The sequence below is a fragment of the Ovis aries genome, chromosome 4 (genome assembly GCF_016772045.2).
Source record: "Ovis aries strain OAR_USU_Benz2616 breed Rambouillet chromosome 4, ARS-UI_Ramb_v3.0, whole genome shotgun sequence".
Classification (NCBI taxonomy): Eukaryota; Metazoa; Chordata; class Mammalia; order Artiodactyla; family Bovidae; genus Ovis; species Ovis aries.
This window is the reverse complement of record NC_056057.1, coordinates 95,132,091-95,157,898: the sequence shown is the minus strand read 5'-3', so window position 1 is coordinate 95,157,898 and position 25,808 is coordinate 95,132,091. Positions and strand designations below refer to the sequence as shown.

The following is a 25,808-nucleotide window of genomic DNA, read 5'->3' as shown; positions in this document are numbered from 1 at the left end:
GATACATACCTAAATACTTCACTTTTCATTTTAATCAATAAAACCAGAAAACTACTTAATATTTAAAGAGGTGTCATTTATCTGCTAAGTTTACTACAAAAATTTCAGAGTTTTAAATTTTGAGATGTTAATACTATCTAACTCTTCCCAGATGCCACTTATACAGTGTTTCCACACTAAGAAATACCATCAATAATTGACATAGATAGCAAAGTTACTAGGTATATGTGGAATACCTGGTCTATGTGGAATATCTAATATGGAAAGCTCATTTTCTTTTTCAACTAAAAAAGGATTATAGCCCTTATGTGGCTATTTTGCAGTTTTATGTAATCCATTAAACTATATCCCATTCATATTAAAATGTACCCAGAAAATGCATAAATGTAAGTGGGAAGCAGGGTAATCAAAGGGAACTGTGGTATCTCTGGATGACAGGGCTACAAAATTTTCATCTTTATATTTTATATTCAAAATTCTCTACAAAGATTATATACTACTTTTATACTTCACTGAAACAAATATACAGCATGTAAAATGAGTAAACTACATGCATTAATCTCATGTAAGTTTAAAAACATACAAAACAGTATTATCTTTCCTATGGATAAAACACATAAACTTGTTTTTTTTTTTTAATGAAGGGGAATGATAAACATCAAATTCAGAATAATGGTCACAGATGGAAAGGGAAAGGATGGGGAAAGAATGGCCAGGAGGCTTCAATATTATCTGAGATATTTTATTTTTTAAGCTGGATAGAAGATATATGGTATTCATTATATTGTTCTACATCCTTATTTATGCCTTTAGTATTTTAAAAAATGTTAAGGTGGTAGCTACAGAAGTCATATCAAAGTAGTAAGCAGTACTTAACCTTCATTGCAAACTACTTAACTGGGATATGGTACTACAGGAATAATAATTACAAATGTATCTTTTATCAGTGAGAAAATTCTCTGGAAAATTTAAAGTAGGAGTCCTGAAAGTAGGTTTTCATGTGTTTATTTACAAGCAAGTAACAATCTGAAACCTGTATTCCATAAAAGATCTATAGCAACCATTCCCATTGGTGCCTTGCACACAGAGCTCAAAATTAAATCTGTTCAGGAAATGTAATACATAAATTACCTTTAATTTGTAATACATGGATTACTTTTAATTTGACTTTATTTTACATTTCCACGTACAACTCTGAAAACAGACTTTTTACTTTGGTTAGTTTTAAAACAGAATTTGGTATTTTAAGGACGTCATAAAACAAAGTTAATCTTATTTTTATGACAGCCTTAAAAGGTGACTGGTAGTTTCCAGTTTGGTGATTTTAAATGGTTTACAACCAGGACACGGCACTTATGACAAGAAGAACACATAAATGACTCTCAAATAGTAACTCACCCCTGTACTAGCTGAATCCTCTCTTACTGTTAAATAGGTATGATGATGACCAAAGTTTAGCTAGTGCCTATCTTATCCAACTCTTTGGCAGTATTCACTCTAAACTGAAGCAATGACTTTCCAAAGACGAAAAAGACAAAAATTTACAATATGTTTAAAGGAGTCTCAGGAATTTTTAACATGAAACAAAAAAGTGTGTGGTTTTGATGGTTAGAAATGCCTTACCTCTTACAATCTTTATTTAAACTAGGAGTTGAGAGGTTTTTTAAAAGTAGGGATTGGGGGTGGGAGCAGAGAAAGACCTGGGATGGTTTAGAGCTAACACTGTTCCTTCCCATTTCAAATCCCAATTTACTGCCCATTCCTATATCCTAGCCCTAAACTAGAAAACCTGTAACAAACTAATCACTTCAAAGCAAAAGAAGTACTATTTAACAAATTTTGAGATTATCAAAACTTAGCTAGATGAACTGAAGCTTCTACACTTAAAAGAGGGTATATCACACCATCTTATCACCCAACTTCTTGCCCCAAAATACACACTAGGGCATTCATTGGACATCCTTCCTTAAAGAGGAAAATGACTGCCAGGGTCTGCAGTTTATTTAGACCAAGGACTTTTAGTCACTATTCTTCATAAAAAGTGATTTGTTTTTAACATTCACCTTCAGTAACTCTTTTTGAAGACTTTACTAGATTAAGCACAAGCTGCTACCTATTGAAATTTAAATGAGATGTTTGCTTGTCAGATCAGATCCATCTTAACTTGAGGATCCTTTCTTAGACCATTACAAATTTAAAGACTCAAAAAGTAGAAGACTCTTTAAGAGAAACCTAACAAGGATCAAAGTGTTGGCTTTGTAGGAACTTACATCCTTTTCCTGTGCATTCCTGAAATCAGTTAATTCTAATTTCAATATCACCTTATATTCAGGTATTTCATCATTTGCATTTACCAAGAATATTATCATCCACATTCCATTTGTTCACCCTGCTCTCACCAATGTCTATGGGAAAGCTGCCTGATCAAGCCTGCTTGGATGGATGGAGGCAGCTACATAAATTTATTCATCAAGTTTTGTCCTGTTTAAATGTCATCAAATCACATTCATTAAACAAATATCTTTTGAGCACCTTTTCTGTGTAAAATCCTGGACCAGAAACTGAAGGGGGACGTGTGGGATGATTGGTTCAACCCTAAAATAGCTTACAGCTGTACCTTAGAAACCTGGGGATCCCTGGGTCAAACTATTTTCATAATAGCTAAGAAACTATTTTCATAATAGCTAAGACATTGTCTTTTCTCATTGTGCTTATATTTGCACTTAGAATGCAAAAGCAATGGTAGGGTAAAACTACTGGCAATCTTAGCACAATTTAAGGCAGTGGCACTGAACGGCACTGGTTGTCATTATATTCTTCATCCTCATGTACTCATGATAAAAGAATCAACTTCACTATTTAAGAATGTCTTCATGAAGGACTAAAAATTATTTTATTAAATCTTCACCCTTGAACTGATGTCTTTTTACCATTCTGTATAATCAAAATTGTACATGAAATTAAAAGGGCTTCCCTGATAGCTCAGTTGGTAAAGAATCTGCCTGCAATGCAGGAGACTCCAGTTCAACCCCTGGGTTGGGAAGATCCCCTGGAGAAGGGAAAGGCTACCCACTCCAGTATTCTGGCCTGGAGAATTCCACAGACTGTACAGTCCATGGGGTCACAAAGAGTCAGACACGACTGAGTGACTTTCACTTTCATACGTGAAATTAAGACGCTTGCTCCTTGGAAGAGAAGCTACGACAAACCTAGACAGAATATTAAAAAGCAGAGACATTACTTTACCAACAAAGGTCCGTCTAGTCAAAGCTATGCTTTTTTTCAGTGGTCATGTATGGATGTAAGAGTTGGACTATAAAGAAAGCTGAGCACTGAAGAATTGGTGCTTTTGAACTATGGTGTTGGAGAAGACTTTTGAGAGTTCCTTGGACTGCAAGGAGATTCAACCAATCCATCCTAAAGGAAATCAGTCCTGAATATTCACTGGAAGATGCTGAAGCTGAAGCTCCAATACTTTGGCCACCTGTCACTGGAAAAGACCCTGATGCTGGGAAAGACTGAGGGCAGGAAAAGAATGGGATGACAGAGGATGAGATGGTTGGATGGCATCACCAACTTGATGGATATGAGTCTGAGCAAGCTCTGGGAGTTGGTGATGGACAGAGAAGCCAAGCGTGCTGCAGTCCATGGGGTCGGACATGACTGAGCAACTGAATGGAACTGATAATCAGAAAGTATACAGAGTACTTCTGTATTCGGAAGTATCATGGTTATTTCAAAAATTTTTAGCCTTTTTTCCCCAAGGAATACCATTTTTACTTGAAAGAGTGGCTAACAGACAAACTATGTGGCTATTCAGACCTGAGTAACTGACAGACATTTTTCCAAAAATGAACAAAGTGAGCCCCTCACTTCAAGCAACTGAGAGCATTTGCTGTCAATGATAAAACTGGGTATTTCAAGTGATAATTAGAACTTTGGAAAACTTGTATCCACCACAGTGAACTTTGTGATTTTCCATTACTTAAAAGCCTTTTCTGATGAGACCAGTGGTAGTGTTCGCGAATGTGACCTTTATGCCAACATTTGGAAGATCTGCGTAAAAACCATGCATGGGTTAAAAGATCCGAAGTGCATGAAAACCAATATGTTTTAATGTAACAAAGCATAGATAGATGTGGTTTCAGATTCCGCATTGCAATTAACCTTGAAGAAATTAACATTGCTGAATTTAGTACAATATCAAAGAATATCATCTACAATAATCTGAAAATGCTCTTAAAATACTTTCCCCTTTTCCAACTACATATTTAGTATGAGACAGAAGTTGTACCATACTGTAGCAGACTGAGTGTGCAAGCAGACAGGAGTATCCAGAGGTCTTCTATCCAGCCAGACAGTAAAGAGATTTGCAGAAACTGTAAAATAATATTCTTCTCACTAAATTGCTGTTTTGGAAAATATGGTTATTTTTAATTACAATGTTTCACTTATTTTAACATGTATTAGGTATATTATTTTAAATTAATAAACATGTTTTAATTTCTAATAGTAAGTATCATAAGTTACAACCCATATAAAACAAAAGCTTTTGAGTTCTCAATGACTACTAAGAACCACTGGCTTACACTGTAACAAAAAAGGGAGGAAAAAAACCCCACATACAATAGACCAAGGTAGAATGTCCAACAGATGAATGGATAAAGAAGATGTGGTGTTATTTAATGGAGTATTGCTCAGCCATAAAAAAGAAGTAAATAATGCCATCTGCAGCAATATGGATGGACCTACAGATTATTGTACCAAGTGAAGTTAGACAAATATTATATGATATCACTTCTATGTGGAATCTGAAAAATGATACAACTGAACTTATTCACAAAACAGACTCATAGGCAAACAAAATTATGGTTACCAAACGGGAAAGGTGGGGGAAAGGATAAATTAGAAGGCTTGGATTAATATACACACACACTGAATATAAAATAGTACTCAATACTCTGTAATAACCTATATGGGAAAAGAATCTTAAAAAGAAGAGATATATGTATAAATAAACCACTTTGCTATACATGAGATGAATACAGCATTATAAATTGACTATACTCCAACATGAAAAAACAAAGGCTCACAGTGACTTACACTGTAACAAAAGAGGGAAAAAAAACACGGTAATAACCCAAGGTAGACTATTACAGCTACCACAACACTTCTATTTTTTAATTTTCCAGCTCTCAACTAGACCTATACTATCTACCTGGCTCCTGAAATAATTTCACTCTGCTGTCAATATAATAAAAATGAGTAATTCACTTAGCAAGCATGAAAAGGCCTCAAGCAATACCAAGATAGTATGTTAAACCAATTTGAATTGATGAGCTTTTCTTCAGTCATTTTCTAAGTAAGTGGCATGAATTAAAACTGGTTTTACTTCCCTCATATATAACAGCCTATAGAGAGAATTCTTTCACAAAGAACTATATAATATACAACACTCTTGGAAATGCATCCCACACAGTCATATCAGTAATGGAAAGCTGTAGAATCTAGTCTCCTGCTTCTCAACAATAGGGTATAAAAAAGAAAAAGAAAAAAAAAATCTAGAAATCCTACACTGGGGCAGCTGAGGATGAAAATACAAAACATGGCATTCAAAAACATACTAGTTACGTGTCAGGCACTGTGCTTGGTGGTGAACACCAACATGATGTCTATTTTCATAAAACTTACAATCTGGTGGGAGGGACAGATATATACCAAGTAATAAACCAACAAATGTAAAATGACATATACAGATACACATGGTGAAGAAAAAGTACAAAAATAAGGGAAATCTGATTAAAACTTCCCTGAGGAAATGACACTTGAGCAGTCTTGAATAAAATTTTTAAGATTTTACCAGAGAGAAGAAAGGAAAAGGACTTCCAGGCAGAAGGAAGAGCAATAGGAAGGCCTAACGGTGAGGGCAGAGTGTCTGGCACAGATGCGTTCAAGGCGGTGCAGCCATGCTAAGGAGCTCCATTCATCCTAAATGGGGGCACGACCAAACTTGTGTATTTGGAAAAGTGCGATTAACTCTATCTGCAACAAGGAGAATGGACTAGTGCTCAGCCAGTGTGGATGACAGTTAAGTGACAGGTTATAGGTTAAATTATAGGTTAACTTACAGTTAAGTTATAGGTTATCGCAACAGTCCAGAAAAGAAACAACTACTCAAATGGAAGTGGTAACGGTAGAAATGAAAAGGACAGTTGGAGATTATTTAGAAAGTTAAACACAATTTGACAATATGAAAAGACCAGGTTTCTGTTCTGAGAAAATAGATGAAATAGTGATACCCTTCACTGAGGTAAGTAAGAATGGAACCAGGCCAAGTTTGAAAAGGGAATCTTTCGGGATGAAGTGCATCTGAGGTACCCAAGAGATGTCAATTAGGCCACTGGATATAGAATTCTTACACTCTGCAGGTAGGCCAAATCTGAGCATACATATTTATATGGAACAGTTGCATATTATTTTATCTTTTGGGGAAAACAATTATTGTCATAAAATAATCACTATTCTTCAAGAAATAGAATTTCAAAACTGTGCTAGCCTAAAAGGTAAGAAACACTACCTTACCAAAGGCCCTAAATTAATACTAGCCAAAGACTACCTATTTAAAATACACTGGATATATACCACTCATCTAGCTACAAAATGGATCTCTTTGGCATGAAAACAATACATCTCGGTGGATTCTCAAGCTAGAATTAGCTGCTGCTCTCACATCTTTCGGACACAAACACTGGGGAAAAAAAAAGTTTGAGGCAAAAAGTCTGTACTTATTCCCAGACTGTCCACCTACTCCTATGTCTGAAAGATACTGATTTAACCATCTTAATTGGTATAAATGATAAAGTTTTTCTCCTGGAAGTTTCTAATTTTCAAAGTAGAAGGGAAAAGAATGAACAAATCAGACTTTTTTCCTTCCAACATATACTTCCATAGGCTTTACACTATACTTCCATGAAAAATGACTAGACAACTTTAGATATTAATTGTGATAACTAAGGAATAAACAAACAAAAGGACAAACAAACCAGCTTCCAGAAAGACTGAAACAGAACTAAAAGGAGCAGGCAAGATAATTGGGTTATATTATTAACTTTTCTAAAGAGAATCCACTGCACAAAATCTTTTAGAAAGGTGAGAAAAAGCTAGTATTCTTTTTTTTTTCTTTTTCTTTTTTTGAGTTGCTAGTATTCTTTACATGAAACTAGAATTATATACATCACATACTTATTTGAGACAGAGCATGGATTAGACTACATAGCATTTCATATTTATAAACACAGGTATTTATATTTTACGTACATAAAATCTTTTGAACCTTTCATAGATATGCTTTTTTAAAAAAAATAAGCATTTTTAACACTTCTGTATTAAATGATTGCTGCTACTAATATCAACTTATTCTCAACGGGAATATAACAACTTAGAAGGTCCCAGGACAAAATAAAAGACTAGCAACATTGACACAAACCAGAAACTATCCTATAAATAGGAATCCTGGCTCAGGAACTGTGAGGACAGAGTGGAGAAAAAGCAAGTTAATATGTGAATGAAATTGAGGTTAACCCAGGATTTAGCTTTCATTCTTCACTAAGTAAGCTTTCACAGACAAGCCCTTCCATTCTTACTCCAAGCTACCCTTACCTCAGCAAAACCATACAGAGCACGAAACAGGCAGTAAGCATTCCTGGACAAATTTGTATTTGGATAGAAACTTTCAATGTCTTTTATATTTCATTGAAATAGATTTAATAACTGTTCTATTAAGAATGTTCCAAGGCAAAAATCAACAAATCAAATATCCTTAGACATCTCTGGCTCAAGACCGTATACAGAGTACTCTTTCATATTATCATACAGTACATACAAGCACAGTGTGAGTGTACATGCAACATACATGTATACTCAGAAAATACCTAAAACCATAATTAAAATATTGTTAAATATCTAAACAATTGTAAGCTATTTACAATTATTTTAAAATTTTTTCTCTTTGCTACAATGAACATATTTACATACTTTTCACAAGAAAATATATTTATTAACATGTCATAACACAACTCAGAAATAATTTTAGAAGGAACTTTTTATTTAGTAAGAAACTTTACCATTTCTGTACTCTCCATTTTTCAAATGGGGAAATAGGCCTAGTGAGAATAATTGACTTGTGCGCCCAAAATCTGTTAGTGACTCCCAATAATCATACTTTTTATTTTTTCTAATTATAAAAATTAATGCATTGTCATTATGAGCATATATGCTCATAAACCAAAGATAACCATTGATTTGGTTGCTTCATTTCTTTTCTAAAAATTTTCACTACAAAAATTATACATTTTCAATGTAGAGAAACTTTCAAAACACAGAGATTAAAAATTAAGGAAGACAAAACTGTTAACAATCAATCGCATAATTGGTGATACTGGAATTATTTCTTCAATTTAGCTTCTAAATTCAGTATAGGGTCAAAAGACCTTAAGGGTAGCTCAGATGGTAAAGTATCTGCCTGCAATGCATCCAGGTTCAATCCCTAGGTCGGGAAGATCCCATGGAGAAGGAAACGGCAACCCCACTCTGGTATTCTTGCCTGGAGAATTTCACGGACAGAAGAACATGTCAGGCTACAGTCCATGGGGTCGCAGAGAGCTGGACATGACTGAGCGAGTAACACACATATGATGGTGTTTTTATGTAGCAAACTGACTCTTTCATTTGTGATTATTATGTGAAAGATCTACTACGGAAATTTTATTTAAGAATTTTTTAATGAGACAAAGGGCTTCACTGATAATTCAGTTGGTAAAGAATCTGCCTGCAATGCAGGAGACCCCGGCTCAATTCCTGGGTCGGGAAGATCCACTGGAGAAGGGATAGGCTACCCACTCCAGTATTCTTGGGCTTCCCTGGTGCCTCGGCTGGTAAAGAATCCACCTGCAATGTGGGAGACCTGGGTCTGATCCCTGGATTGGGAAGATCCCCTGAAGAAGGGAAAGGCTACCCACTCCAGTATTCTGACCTGGAGAATTCCATGGACTATGAGACAAAGAGTTGGACACAACTTGAGCGACTTTCACTTTCAAAGGTAATCCACAAACACAAGCCCAATTGCAAGCTGCATAACACAAATTTTCTTAAGATTATCCAACATGTTTATTTATGTAATTCTTACATTTACCAATATTTTTACAGGGTATCCTATACAACTGTCAACTGGCATTAATTACAGAAAAAAACATGAATTATAAGCAAATATATTTACAAAAACAAGCAAATCAAGCTCACAAATTACTGAACCATCATTAAATCAATCAGCAGTTTTTACCTGATCCTTTTAAAATGTTTACCTTCTACGTATTTTATAATGCACATAAATATAGTAGTACAATAACAGGAATACCATCTATAAATAAATGTTTTTCAGAATGTGCGCTCAAAACTTACTTGTAAGGGTGACAACAAAAGTTAGAGATCACTGACTAGAATCCAGGGCCAGTGGACAAAATTGCCTCCTAATCTAATTAGGATCCAAAGATGAGAAGAAAAAAGTAAAAATGATCAATCATCTAAAACTTCAGAATGAAATATTTTGGGAGTCAAGTAAAGTTCTAGTATGAAACATTATTAAATAATCTGCTTAAATTTCTGCATTTTATCAATGATTTAAGAAACATGGACACTAGCAATTTGTTACCATTATATCATCTTAGATCTTAAAATATTTCTAAACTGTCATATTTTATACAGACTCTATAAAACAAGCCAATGGTATTTTCATTTCACAGTCAGAAAAATTAAGCAAGGAGAGAATAAATGTCTTGTCCCAGATCAGCAGATTGGGACATTGTAGAAGTTTTCTATGGACTTCCCTGGTGGCTCAGACAGTAAAGAATATATTTATATGTGTACTTTAGAAGTTTTCTAAAGTGCATATAAGCAACCTTAAAAATGAATTTAACTTTGCTGTACACCTGAGACTAACACATTACAGATCAACTACTCCAATGTAAAATAAAAATAAAAATTTAAACAGTGAGTTTGATTGTAACCTAATGAACTATTTAGCTTTCTTTCAAAACTTACTTTCTCTTTAAAACAATAGTAATTTGATCCTCCCACAAAGCCTATTGTATGGAGTGCATGAATAGTCATATATAGTACAAGTACAAATTCTGGAATATAAAAAAGCAAGGAATTCAGATGACTTGACAAAATTCTAAAGCTGGTTAAGTTTTGCTTTGGCATGCCTCCCACCTTCCTTCTGGCGCTCCTACTCTTCTCTCCGAAAGGTACCTTCCATCCTCCCAAAGTTCCTCACCCCAAACACCTACTCAAAATTTCCCTTGCTTGATCTAGCCCAGTCAGGATAACTGATTTCAGCCAACTAACATAGCCAACATTTACATTACCAAGGGCCAAAAAGGCCCTTAACTTTTGTGTGTCAAGAACCCCTTGAGAATCTTATAAAAGTTAAGGACCCTCTTCGCAGAAAAATCACACAGGCGCACAGTATCTTTCAAACAATTTCAAGACCCAGACTCTCATAGCCAAAATATATCCATGAACCCCAGAATTATAAAACCCAAGTTAAAAACCCCTGCCTGTATCATATAAATATAATAAAACCTCAAATCCCTTCAAAAGGAATTTGTGTTTTAAGAGATGATAAGCTCAAATATGCTACACTATATATACTCAAATACATAAACTCTAATTGTTAAAATTTAAGTCATCTCCCAAAGTTTTTAATGCTGTAATTCTCCTGAATAACAGGACCTATTTCTAAACGCTTGTCATCCATTAATATTAACTTGTGTTTTAAGGCTCTACCTCTATATTCAATAACTCTATAAACCTGTTTAATTATCATGATTCATTACAAAATACATACATACACACACATAAACATATCCTGATAAAATCCAGTTTTTATCTCAAGGAGCTCTGCAGTATTCCTCTCATTGCTATACCCTGTTAAAATTCCCTTAATCCCTACCCTCAGTTTCTTCAACACTATACCATTTACCTTCTCTCTTCAGGCATTGGTTTTCAACTTCCCTTACAGGCCTCTGTTCTTCCACTTGACCTTCAGATATAGACGCTACCCAGGGCTGCCCTCAGTTGCATCCTCACTCTTGATATTATACTCTTCGGCAGTTTTTACATCACATTATGCCCACGAATACAAAGATCCTAACAGACCACCCACCCGCCCTCCCCCCCACCATTTTCCCTTGATCTAAAGTCCAAATCATTAGGTACCTAACTTTACCTATTCGGCATTATCTTGATCCCTACCCCTAGCATCATACATCATATCCTATTTACCTTCCTCCTCAAGCTCTGTTCTCCCTATACATTCCTTACTTTATTAAAGGCATCATCATTATCCATTAACCAACTATAATCTTTAACTCCATGTTCTTCCTAATCAGGCCACAATCTCACCAGCTTCATTTCCCAGTACTTCCCCAAGTATAGCAAAATCTACTTGGTATTTCTCAAATCAGACTATCAACGCCCTTCCTCTATAGCCTCTTCTTTCTCATCAGTAAAGCAGCTACTCATCCTTCAAAGTCCTAATGTGTTGGCCAGGACGTTCATTCAGGTCTTTAAGATGGTACAGAGAAGCCCAAACCAACTTTTTGGCTAACCCAATACTTAAAACATCCACTACATGAAAAGTCTTCCCTAACCTCACTTAATCTCCCTGCATCACACTCATCCCTTCCCCCAGAATTCCATCCCTTCTTCTATAATCCCACACAACTCTTTCTTCATTTTAGTGCTCAACAAGTTGTATTATAGTTAGTTGAACCCTTATCTTTCTTCCCTATAGACAAAGCCCATGATTTATTTGTTCCTCTTGCATCTAGAACATGTCTGGAATATAGTATATATTTAAATGCTACCTGGTGAATGAATGGCAAAACTCCAGAGTGAGGACACACTTAAGGTTATTTCTCAGTGGAGAGGATGCCTCATTCTCTTTTAAGCATAAATTAAATTAAGTCCCCTAGTCCCTAGCAACCAGTCAATCCTAAAGGAAATCAGTCCTGAATATTCATTGGAAGGACTGATGCTGAAGCTGAAACTCCAATACTTTGGCCACCTGATGTGAAGAACTGACTCATTAGGAGACCCTGATGCTGGGAAAGATGGAAAGTGGGAGGAGAAGGGGAAGACAGAGGATGAGATGGTTGGATGGCAAACCAATGCGATGGACGTGAGTTTGAGCAGGCTCCAGGAGTTGGTGATAAGACAGGGAAGCCTGGCATGCTGTACTCCGTGGGGTCACAAAGAGCTGGACATGACTGAGCAACTGAACTGGGTCCCTAGCTCTCCACTTCAAGTCCCCCGCTTAGTTTTTAAGCAATATTTCATGGGGATATTTCCTCATATCCTCTTGTCTTTTGTAGATTTCGCTGTCAGCCTAACCACATTAACATTCAATGGCAGCAAGGAAACAGACTCTCCAAGTTCTAAAAAGCTAAGACTTTACAATTACCAACAGTAAATATAAGCTCTTTTAAAAAATGGTCTTAACATTAAAGCACACAAAGTTCATTCTTCATGATTCTGAAAAAGGTTTGGCATAGTTTATCCAATAGGCACCACTGAAGAGTTCTGATGAAAATTTCCACTTACACTGCCAGCCAAACTTTTCACATTTGTAACCACAGAAATCAGCATACATGAACAAATGTGAATACTATACTGATATACTTTACTGTCTGAACTACCAGAGAAGCCTGATATACTAAATAATACACTGCAAACAGCAGACACCAAATCATGCATATCATCCAAATGACCCACACAAAAGTAGCTCTTTCAGCTTCTTTTAAAAATAACATCTCCAAAATTTCAGTGATCGTCCAATGAATAAAACCAGGTTCTTTTACCAGTTTCATCTGCCTTTCCCCCCCTCCTCCCTACCCTCTCTCTCCCAACACACACACACACTCCTCCCTTACTAGGCATGGCTTCCTCAGAAACTATCTAATGACTCAGAAACAGTTTGATAAGGAAGGTTATCAAGTTGGAATTCTGAAGAAGATTCCTTATGGTCGGTTTATTTTCTAAGTGACTGCTGTTGATGATAAAATACAGACTGACAAAGGACCACAATGTAGTAGGCCCGCCTTAAATGCCCCCTAGTTTTGTTTTGCCTTTTTTATGGGGGTGGGGGTGGGCAGAGTCTTTTAAAAATATACTAGAGTATCTTTATGAAGTTGTATTTCTGACTTTTCTTCAGTTCATATAAATGTTCACATTTTAGGACTAAAGACTATGTATGTATGAAACATTTTTGAAGGTTCAGTAATTAAACCACTCTGAGCAGGACTGAAACATTTTAGCTGAATTATGAACCACACTGCAGGAAAAAAATTATATATATATATAATATATATATATACACACACTCCAAGGTATATATAATCCACATAGCAATCATAAATTCTGTTCATTTTCTAAGTTTTCTCCATATTACATAAAAATAACTTCAGACAAAGCATTCTTGTTGCTCCAGGATTAAAAGTTTCCAATAGCTCAATGTGGTTATAATCGTCGGGAAACACCTGAAATTGATTTGTTTCCCCTCCTTTACTCTTTCTCTTCCAGCCTGACCTCCTTAGTAAAATACTGACGGATAAAAGTACTACCTGAAAAGCCAAGAAAGTAGATAATCCACCAGGGAGTCAGTAAGGAAGGAACTATATGATACATAATGCTCAAAAGTTAACATGTATCCAGAGCCTAAAAAAAATACTGATTGGACTTGGTCTAAGTAAAATGTTTCTAAAATAAACTTAACAAGTAGGTTTCTTTCCCATTGCTGTCTTACTAAGTATTCATGAAAAATTATATCTGGGTAAGCGCAGGCTGAAAACACTGGCTTCAGCTCTCAAGGAAAACATGAAACAGCATAGAGAAAATTTACTTCGTTATAAAGCATTTTCTGAAATTTTTTTATAAAACCAAAGATTGGTATTCTTCGGCAAGAATGATTTTCCAAATACTAAATATATATATATATATATATATACACACACACACACACACACACACATATTAATAAACATTACACTTAAGTCACATATAAACATCTAAATTCAAATATCGAATTTCTTGGATTAATTATAGCCCTACAGAGAGTACGCGGAAACTCTTGAGATTAGACACTTCTGCGACTCAACAACCCACAGAGCTCCCCCTTTATCCTCCAACTTTACAGAAGGGCACTGAGTGGATGAAAGAGCCCACTGCAGCATGAAGGACTACTGAGCTTGCCTAAAGATATCTGACAGAAGCTGAATGTATGCAATAACTTCCCTTTCTCCAGAGACTGGAGGGTGCGCTTCTAAAGGCTGACAGTTTAGTCCTTCCAGAAACCAACATGCCTGCTCAAATACTTGTGGAAAAAAAATTTAATTTCAATCATTACTGTTCCTCATATTATTATCATTCCCCAACTAACACTGATTGAATGCCTTATTACATATAGGGAAAGAGGTATAAAAAATTTAACCCCAGACTACAAGGAGCTTAATTTCCCTTAAAAGTCACCTACTTCCTATCATTTCACATAAAATACTTCTTGAAGAAAGTCTGCTTGAACTTATGATGCAATGGAAACTCATATCCTAGGAAGTTGGTCTTCAGCTACCTAATAAAATTAGAGATGGATACATAATTGTGATTTAATTTAAAAAAAAAACAACTACAATTTGGGTTCCATTGGAATACACAAGAATTGGGAGGGAAACCTGAAATTCCTTCTCCTTTAATTCCCTCTACATCTAGACAAGGGCTCTCATTATCTCCTACACAGAGGTATTTCCCTAAATCCAGGAGCTGAATTTGCTTAAAACCTGGTTAAGAAAACTCTTGGCTTGGGAATAAGAAATCTTCTTTCCCCCTAAATGAGAATATGGGGGATTCAACTTCCAAGCAAAAAATCATTTTCCTCATGTATGCTGAGTCTGAGATGGGGGGAGGAGGAAGGCATGCACTGAAATCAAAGGACTTCAAATAAGGATGAACCAAAAGAGAGTAAACAGTAATTCTTATCCTGATGGACCCCACTGAAAGGCACATCTAACTCCTGTCTGAAGGGAAAAAAAAGGTCCTGCAAAAAAATACTGCATGCAGTTCTGGACCCAAGTTAAGGTTAAGTATACTACATTACATTTGATAACTGCATGTTTGCTTCTGCGCTCATAAAACATGGAAATCTCACTTGGATGCACAGATAAGGGCTAGTCATATTTTCACTATGAAATAACACATCAAGAACTTTCAAACACAATTCTAGGGAGTCAGGCTACTACTGACTTATGGGAAGAAAAAAAATCCTAGCATCTGCCAGCCCTCGCCCCCAACCTCCCTTGAGTGAGGAACAATCCAGTAACTTACTGTTCAAGGCCAAAGGAAAAGGAATTTTTTTTTTTAAACTGGGGGAAGGTGAAATGGGGAAAGGATCATTGTGACAGCAGATGATATCCTGCAACAAAAGGTGTGAGATGTGCATACCCATTCTCTTGCAGAGCACTGTCCGAGCTGACAGTCTCACTCACATTACCTTTCACCACAGTTTCCAATACCCTGTTTCTACACACTTAAGAAAATGTGAATTTTTCTCTGACCACAGAAAGGGTTAAGCACAACTGACATCAGCTCTAAAACAAGCAATTAATATATTCTAACCTAATGCTTAAGAAGGGATGGAGACCAGGCAACAGCTGGACAACTGGCTGGACCAGTTATCATTTGAAGCCCTAAAAATATTAAAATTCTTAAACAACTTCAAGTTTTGATGGGCACAGTCAGATGGACTGTCGAAAGTTTAGAACCAACAGCAACGGCACAACAGGTGAGAGAGGAGGTGGACATCATGGCCCAGTTAAGTGGCTAACATGCAAGAGCAAACCCTTGAGTTCCCCGAAAGGCTGGGGTTGTGGGTTAATACCCATGCACAAGGCCATCCAGAGCTCCTGTCTTCCCAGTGTCAAAGGTTTGGTCCCTTCCCGGGTCGCGCCACTCCCCCTATCCCTCCCCCTGGGGACTAACACCCCAAGCACAGAAAGAACCGAGGCCCCTCCACCCGCAGCATCTTAGCTAGGGAAGAAAACACAATGTCGCTCCTTATTTCTGCGTACAAAAGGACTCTGCGCCCTCCTCCTTGAAATGCCGCCGCTGCCGCCTCCTAACTTGCAAGAAGGTGGGCAACGCGCCATATTCCAGCGTCCCCCAGTCTACCTGGGTAACAAGCCCACGCCACCCCGGCGGGAGGGAAGCTTCGGAGGTCTCCCGAAGAGCCAGCCTCCTCTCCCGCAGGAGAGCGGCTCCCGCGCCCCGGCCCGGCCCAGCCCAGCCCGCCGCGCCGCGCCGCCCGCGGACCAGAGCCGGGAAGGGCCGAGGAGGCGAGCTGGGAGCCGCCGCTCCGGTCCCGCGCAGCCCGCCCACCTCCCGCTCCCAGGCCAGCGCGCTCTCCCGGGCCTCCAGCTCCCGAACCCACGGGAAGGCCGGGCCGGGGCCCCGGGTTCCACGGCGGAGAGGAGGCCGCGGCCCCGAGAGCCTTAAGCGGCGGGGCAGGCCGGAACCCTGGGGGCTCTCGGGAGGGCAGCGCCTCCCTCCCGAGCCCGCCAGGACGCCTGGGGCCTAGTGCGGCCTGCGCATCCTCGGGGTGGCGGTTTGACTGGGCCGGGCCGGGGCCCCCCGCCCGAGGCGGGCCGAATCCGGCGGGGGCCCAGGCCTGGAGCCGGGGGCGGCAGGGTGCTGGCTGCGGGGCGGGCCGGCCGGCCGGCGGGCGGGCGGCGTGTTGCGGCTGCGCCGGGGCTGAAATAGCTGGAGATTGCGCGGTAGGGCACTCACCTCAGAGCGGCTGCGCTACCGTGGGCCTGCGCCGTGGAGACTGCGACCGCGCCGGCTCCTCGCAGCCTCCTGCCACCAGCGGCAATGGCGAGCGCTGCCGCCTAAGCCGCCGCCGCCGCCGAGGAGGGGGAGGGGAGGGAGAGGAGGCACGCACGCGACGCACGGGCTCGGCTTCCCCGCCCGGCCGCCGCCATGATGGGGAGGTCGGCGCTACTTCGGCGGGGCATCCCGGAGGGGGCTTGGGCTCGGGTCTCCGCAGCCCCCCGAGGTCTCCCTGCGTTCACCTTTCCCTTCAGAGTTTTGGATCGGGCCGGAATCGCAGAGGCAACAGTATTAAAGTCAAATGTGGACGGCCCGAGGAAGTAAGGCAGACAACCCAAGATGGTTGCTAATCTGTAAAAAGTCACATTTTTCGCCCCCCGAGTCCGGGAATTAGGACCTCCCGAGTGTGCCTCGATCACCGACATGGGGCTTCCCCCGCCTTTTCCTCCCCGCTGCCTTGCCAGTCGCATCCTCACCCTGCCTTTGGAATGACCTTTGCTTCTCTATTCAAACCCTGCTGAACTATTTAAAAGCTAAAGTTTTTGTACCAAGCAATCTATACATGTTTTCGCCCATTCATTCGTTTGGCAAACATTTCTAGAGGGCCTGTTCGTTGCCAGATATTTTTCTGGGCGCCCTGGAGATGTATGTACTTGTTAGGAAAAGGAAGTCCTCACTATTAAGAACATAATCGATGCGTGGAGGCAGTCAGAAGCAATAGGGACCCCCCCAAGCAAGTAGGGAGGGCTCAAGAGTAGAAAAACTAATGTTAGAGACACCGGAGAGTGTTCTTTGTTTTTTAAATTGAGGTCTGGAGACTACCTGCAACGGGGTCATTCAGGCTAATTATTTAAATTCTGGGGTCCAAATGGTTTCTCCAGAATCTTAGCTTCTTAGCCCAGGAACCCACATTTCTAACACCCCTCCCCATTCCTCCCCCACCCGTAAATACACATGGTTGTCAAGCACCACAGTTTAAGAACCAGTTGTTTTAGGGACTTAATAAACATCCCGAAGTGTGTCAGGAAACAGTTTCACAAAATCCGGATACTTTTAATTTTCGGCAAGATTCCATTAATCTCAAAATGCAACGGTAACTAAAAACGAAATGTCTTTTTCATCCAGCATTTCTAATAGAGTGAGTGTCCCCACCTACCACCTAGGTGTTCAAGCCAGAAACCTAGGAAGGATCCATTACTCCTTTCTCCCTCAAATGCCGTTATCCAGTTGGATCTTTTGAAACAGTTGTCCACGTCATTTTTTCCTTGGTCCAGGTGACTCGCATCTCTCAAGATACTGCAATAGATCCTTCATGGTCTCCCTGCTGCAGGAATTGCCTTCTCCAATCCATTCTCCACCCTCCAGTTTCAATGGTCTTTCAAAAAAGTAAATCATGTCATTTGTCTACTTAACAGGCTTAATAAGATCCCATTACACATAAGTTAAAGTGTAAAACTCTTTGAGGTGCCCTCAGGGCCCTTAGTTTCTGCTTTAGCCTAGCCTCCATTCTTTCTGGAGCTATTAGTAGTTGCCCTTCTCAGTAGCATACTGGACATCTTCGGACCTGGGGGGTTACCTTCTGGTAGCATACCTTTTTGCCTTTTCATACTGTTCATGGGTTCTCAGCAAGAATACTGGAGTGGCTTGCCCCTTTTTCATTACAAGGCCGTGACCCCAAACTGCCATCTCTAACCTCATCTGCCACACACTTCTCCCTCAGACTACAACCAAACTGGGAAGCTCTCTGGTCATAGGACAGAGGAAGTTCTCCCATCTCTCAACTATTGCAAGGATTGCTCTCTGCACAGAGCTTCTCTCTCTTCTCTGTATCTGCTTAAACCTGCCCCTGAATAATTCCTAGTACCTCTTTAAGCTCTCCTCCAGGAAACATTCCCTCCTTTCCTCCTTCCATCATCACACCCAGTATTTAACACCTGTGTTTACTGAGCCTTCACATCCTGTCAGGCCCCATTTTACATTCCTTATACATATTACCTCTTTTCTTACTTGATTCTCAAGTGGAGTCTATGAGGTAGATACCAGTATTATTGTTATTATCTCATTTTGGTGATGGAGAAGCAAGATTAATAAGAGATTTCTTGTTCAAACCCAGAGAGTAAAAGATGGAGCCAGGTCTGAAAGCCATCAGCCTGACCTCAGTGTTGTGCTCTTAACCATTACCAGCTTTTATCAGACTGTAGATTGAGAGGCACTAAAATTAATTTAGTGAGTCTTGACCAACATTCCATAAAAGAAATGGAAAATATCACGGGACATCAAACCCAGTCAGACTCTCGTCCTATGAAACTCATTTCAGGTGTATAAATGTATGTACATATGTGTGTATGTTTGTGCTAGATCATGCTATAAAATACATTTCTTCTTGTCTTACAGTTGCAAAAAAAGTTTGAAAGCACTGGATTATACTTTCTATACAGTACTTCTCCAACCATGTATCTTCCATAATTCAGAAGTTGCATGAGGGTAGGGATTTTGTTTATGAGGCATGTAGGATCTTAGTTCCCCAACTAAGGATCAAACCCATCAGCATGGAGTCTTAACCACTTGACCACCAAGGAAGTCCCAATAGACCTTCAATAAACATATGATGAAAGACCTGTATCTACCCACCTCAGAAAAATAGAAAAGTAATACAAATTACACTTGGCCTGTGGCTCTCAGTTTTGGAGGAGTTGTAGTTTTAGAACTCTAACAGATAACAAAATCCCAAGATATTCAAGTCCCTTATATAAAATGGCATACATGCTAGTATTTGCATAGAACCCACTCACATCTTCCCATCGTCTCATATACTTTAAATCATCTCTAAATTACTTAGAATACCTAATAAAATGTAAATGCTATGTAAATAATTGTAAATACAATGTAAATGTGATGTAAATAGTTGCCAGTGCATAGCAAATTCAAGTTTTGCTTTTTGGAATTTTCTGCAATTTTTCTCCAAGTATTTTTTTTTTCCGAGTATTTTTGATCTACCGTTGGTTGAATCCACACATGAGGAACCTGTGGGTACAGAAGGCCATTCAACCTTCCAAAACAAGGGAGCCTGGGAACTCCAATTGCTCTGACCAAACAGCTCAACAGAACCTGAGATTCTAGAATCAGTCTCAGAAAAAATATGGAAAAATCTACTGTAAGAGATTAAAGAAGATTTTGCTTTATTGACTACACCAAAACCTTTGACTGTGTGAATCACAACGAACTGTAGAAAATTCTTTAAGAGATGGGAATACCAGACCACCTGACCTGCCTTCTGAAAAATCGGTAGGCAGGACAAGAAGCAACAGTTAGAACTGGACATGGAACAACAGAATAGTTCAAGATTGGGAAAGGAGTACGTCAGGCTGTATATTGTCTACCTGCTTATTTAACATATGCAGAGTAAATCATGCAAAATGGCAGGCTGGATGAAGCATAAGCTGGAATCAAGATTGCCGGGAGAAATATAAAAAACCTCAGATATGCAGATGACACCACACTTACAGCAGAAATTGAAGAAGAACTAAAGAGCTTCTTGATGAAAGTGAAAGAGGAGAGTGAAAAAGTTGGCTTAAAATTCAACATTCAGAAAACTAAGATCATGGCATCTGGTCCCATCACTTCATGGGAAATGGATGGGGAAACAGTGAAAACAGTGGGATACTTTATTTTGGCAGGCTCCAAAATCACTGCAGATGGTGATTCCAGCCATGAAATTAAAAGACACTTGCTCCTTGCAAGAAAAGCTGTGACCAGTCTAGACAGCATATTAAAAAGCAGAGACATTTCTTTACCAACAAGGGTCCATCTAGTCAAAGCTATGGTTTTTCCAGTAGTCATGTATGGATGTGAGAGTTGGACTATAAAAAAAGCTGAGCACTGAAGAACTGATGCTTTTGAACCATGGTGTTGGAGAAGACTCCTGAGAGTCCCTTGGACTGCATGGAGATCCAACCAGTCCATTCTAAAGGAGATCAGTCCTGAATTTTCATTGGAAGGACTGATGCTGAAGGAAGGACTGAAACTCCAATACTTTGGCCACCTGATGTGAAGCACTGACTCATTTGAAAAGATCCTGATGCTGGGAAAGATTGAAGGCAGGAGAAGGGGACGACAGAGGATGAGATGGTTGGATGGCATCACCGACACAATGGACATGAGTTTGAGTAGGCTCCGAGAGTTGGTGATGGATGGACAGGGAGGCCTGGCGTGCTGCAGTCCATGGGGTCGCAAAGAGTTGGACACAACTAAGCGACTAAACTGAACTGAGATACCAACAAAGTTGGTTCTTAAAGAAGAACTAGATACCAACAAAGTTGGAATGCTCATTTGATTGACTCGTTACCTATTAAAAATTGTACTGTGTGCTAAGTACCAAGTGAGGAGGGATACAGATGGTAATCAAAATGAAGCTATGTGAGAACTAGGGGGAGGTAGAAACAAAGAGAGATGAGCTGGGGCAACTGTTTTCACAGGGGACTCTTCAGGACCCACTGATAAACTGCGTGGAGCTCCAAGAGCAGTAGCAGCTGCCCCATCTCTAGTTAGGAATGTGCACAACTCCAGCCCTGTAAGGATGGATGGGACCTTGGCACTATGGACACAACTTCAAGGAGTTTTGCCTCTTTGGGAACATCAAGGGTGGGCCCAAGCAGGGTCTGCGTTACTAGAGAGTGCTGCCCCCAGTCAACATGAGTGCTGGGGTCAAATTCCCAGTTCCAAGCCTGGACATACCACTTCCTACCTGTAAGACTTTGGCAAGTGGCTTAACATTTTAAGCTTCCTTTTCTTCACCCATGACATGGAGGTGAGGAGATAATACTCACAAAGGACTCAGGACAGTGTTTGGTGCCCAGGAAGCATGTAATAAGTGCTGGGTATTATTACCTCTTTCCAATTATCATTAATTATGTCAGTTGCTTGGTACAAAATATTGTTTAGTCACTAAATCGTGTTCGATTCTTTTGTGACCCCCATGGACTGTAGCCCACCAGGCTCCTCTGTCCATGGGATTTCCCAAGCAAGAATACTGGAGTGGGTTGCCATTTCCTTCTCCAGGGCATCTTCCTGACCCAGGGATCAGATCTGAGTCCCGTACGTTGCAGGCAGATCCTTTAGTGCTGAATCACCTGGGAAGTCTAGTACAAAATACAGATATGATAGGTGGTGGCTACTGTGATGATAATGATGAATGAGTGTTCATGAGCACATGTCACTATCCCTGGGTACTCCCCCCAAAAGTTAGAATATTCAAGGAGTGCCAAGACGAGGGATTTGCGTAAGGGAACAGTGTAACAAGCTTAGAAATGTCAAGATGAGTTCTTCTATACCTAAGGTGATTTTTGAGAGAGCGGATGGAAAAAACTATTTATTGTTACTTATTTTTTGACCATTCTGCACAGCATGTGGGATCAGCATGTTCCCTGACCAGGGCTCAAACCCACATCCCCTGCAGTGGAAGCACAGAGTCCCAAGCACTGGACCCCCAGGGAAGTCCCATTATTTTTTTTATTAATATTTGCTATATTAAGGTAACAACTTTTAAAACCAATCTTTTTTTACACCTTTAAGTTTAATTCACTAATTTCACCTGTTTATATATCTAGGGAATTTTAACAATCATTTTCAAGGGCCCTCCTCTCACTGAACCCAAGCTCTGCTGATGATCCCCTGTAATATGTATCTCCCGTTCCAAACTCTTTCCCTGAGGGTCTGCCCTGCATGGGACTTCAAACTGAGCTCATGTGTTACAGACGCCATATGTTTAGGCATCTTGGGAATGAACAAATTCATACAAGAGCTTGCGATACTGTTTGACTTTTAATGAATGCTTAGTAAGTTAGTTCGGAGAAGGCAATGGCACCCCACTCCAATACTCTTGCCTGAAAACTCCCATGGACAGAGGAGCCTGGTAGGCTGCCGTCCATGGGGTCGTGAAGAGTCGGACACAGCTGAGCGACTTCACTTTCACTTTTCACTTTCATGCATTGGAGAAGGAAATGGCAACCCACTCCACTTGCCTGGAGAATCCCAGGGACGGGGAGCCTGGTGGGCTGCCGTCTATGGGGTCAGGCAGAGTCGGACACGACTGAAGCAACAGCAGCAGCAGCAGTAAGTTAATTATTGTTATCATTAAGTATATGAAGAGGTTTTTTTTTGTTGGAGCATGCATTTAATTATAGTATTTAAAAAGCAAGGTGAGGGACTTCTCTGGTTAAAGGGGAAAAGCCTGCTCTCTTTGTCCTCCCTCAAAGCTCCTCCTCCTCTTGTGGTCCTCGTCTCAAGTCACAGTGTCTATGGATTATAATGGGCTTCCCTGGTGGCTCAGCAGTAAAGAATCCACTTGCCAGTGCAGGAGACATGGGTTTGATTCCTGGGTTAGGAAGATCCCCTAGTGTAGGAAACGGCAACCCACTCCAGAATTGTTGCTTGGAGAATCCCGTGGCCGGAGGAGCCTCACAAGAGTCAGATGCAAACTTAGAGACTAAACAACAACAAATGGGTTATAACATCTTAAAATCTTTTTTACACAACTTCTCAGTTCAGGTTAACGCATATTTATTGGGCACCTATTAGGTACCAAATGCCTTGGCGCTAGGATTATAGTGGGAAATGTGGACCTTGTCTTTGAGAGGAGGCTGATTAATGCTCCTTCAACTCAACTAAATACACCAAGCTCCCTTTGATAACTCCTTCACTTACAACATTGTTAGTAAAATCCCCTAAACATTTAAAACAGCATTTACGTACATAATATAATGACTTTGCTTTTTATTTTCTGCCATGCCCGCGGCACTCAGGCTCTTAATTCCCCAACCAGGGATCAAACCCATGCATGCCCCCTGCATTGGGAGCATGGAGTCCTAACTGCTGGACCACCAGGGGTCCCTCACTTTGCCTTTTAAATACTATATTCAGTTCAGTTCAGTCGCTCAGTCGTGTCTGATTCTTTGCGACCCCATGAATCGCAGCACGCCAGGCCTCCCTGTCTATCACCAACTCCCGGAGTTCACCCAAACTCATGTCCATCGAGTCGGCGATGCCATCCAGCCATCTCATCCTCTGTCGTCCCCTTCTCCTCCTGCCCCCAATCCCTCCTAGCATCAGGGTCTTTTCCAATGAATCAACTCTTCTCATGAGGTGGCCAGAGTATTGGAGTTTCAGCTTTAGTATCAGTCCTTCCAAAGAACACCCAGGACTGATCTTTAGAATGGACTGATTGGATCTCCTTGCAGTCCAAGGGACTCTCAAGAGTCTTCTCCAACACCACAGTTCAAAAGCATCAATTCTTTGGTGCTCAGCTTTCTTCACAGTCCAACTCTCACATCCATACATGACCACAGGAAAAACCATAGCCTTGACTAGACAGACCTTTGTTGGCAAAGTAATGTCTCTGCTTTTGAATATGCTATCTATTAAATACTATTTAAATAATTAAATGCATGATTTAACAAAAAGAAAAAAGAACCCTTCTCATATACTTAATTGGGCTTCCATGATGGTTCAGATGGTAAAGAACATGCCTGCCAATGCTGGAGACCTGGGTTCGATCCCTGGGTCAAGAAGATCCTCTGGAGACGGGGATGGCAACCCATACAGTATTGCCTGGAGAATTCCATGGACAGAGGAGCCTGGCAGGCTACAGTCCTTGGGGTCGCAAAGAGTTGGACATGACTGAACAATCAACACTTTCACTTTTCATATACTTAATAACAACAGTAACTAACTTATCTGAGGATTCATTAAAAGTCAAACAGTATCCCAAGCTCTTGTATGAATTCATTGATTCTCATGCAGCAAAGTGGTATTATTATTATACTCATTTTACAGGTGAGAAAACCAAGGCAAAAAGTTCAAGTTGCTTGTTCAATAATCAGATATCTAGCAAATAGTTATTAATCGAATACTCTTATAAATCTAATAAACTTGTAAATATAAAGAATGTCAGATTCTCTTTCTGTATTATTTGCACACTATTAAAATCTCTAGTATGAGTAAAAATCAGTTACTCAATTATGTATCTTATACTGGAATCACAGGGCTCATTTGTCATATTCCTGAATTAATACATAATCTAAATCTTATAAACATTCAAAATGTCAAATTACATAGAGTATTACTAAAGTTAACATGAAAATATGAATACTGTGGATTTGGTGTATTTCATCATTCTCATATTTAATTCTGAACTGTCTTAGGATTAAACAACATTTACCATCCGGAGCACATTCAGGTTACTGCCTCAAGCCTCCTGGACTTACCTTTGCCGGAGAATGGGAAGTCCTGCCTCAGCAGCCTGAGGTGCCAGAAAGATCAGATTCTTCTGCCACCACTGGAACATGCCAAGTCCCTTCTATGTGATGCTAGGTCAACAGGGTGTTTTCAGACCCTACCACACTAACTAGATTCCCAAGATGCTTTACTTAGTTTTTCTGGACCTATTGATTAGGTTATGAACCCTAAAAACATCTAGTAACCACCCAAGTTCTCTCCCTTCTTGATTAGATCCAGCTGACCTCTTCACTGGATGACTACGTTTGTATTATTTTCTGCTGTCGCCCTGTATGCCATGATCCTGTGCTCAGGTGCTCAGTGTTTCAGTAGAGTCCAACTGTTCAGGACCCTGGGATTCCTGACAGACCAGAACCTACAGGTTCCTGGCAGACCTGTAGCCTGCCAGACTCTGCTGTCCCTGGGGTTCTCCAGGCAAGAGCACTGGAATGGGTTGCCATGCCTTCCTCCAGGGGATCTTCCTGCCCCAGGGATCGAACCCATGTCTCTTACGTCTCCTGCAATGGCAGGTGGATTCTTGACCACTAGTGCCACTTGGGAAGGCCCCTGCATTGGCAGGCAGATTCTTTACCACTGAGCCACCA

General features: G+C 40.1%; 1 protein-coding gene across 10 annotated transcripts in view; it reads right to left on the bottom strand.

Annotated features, from left to right (window-relative positions):
* The window catches only part of NRF1 (nuclear respiratory factor 1), a 127,313-nt gene extending 110,337 nt beyond the window's left edge, over nucleotides 1-16,976 (bottom strand). For all 10 annotated transcript variants that reach the window (XR_009600433.1, XM_060414825.1, XM_060414828.1 and 7 more), the window contains exon 1: nucleotides 16,891-16,976. The gene's annotated coding sequence lies outside the window, so the exon portion shown is untranslated. The remainder of the gene's footprint in view (nucleotides 1-16,890) is intronic.
* Nucleotides 16,977-25,808: the final 8,832 nt, after the last annotated feature.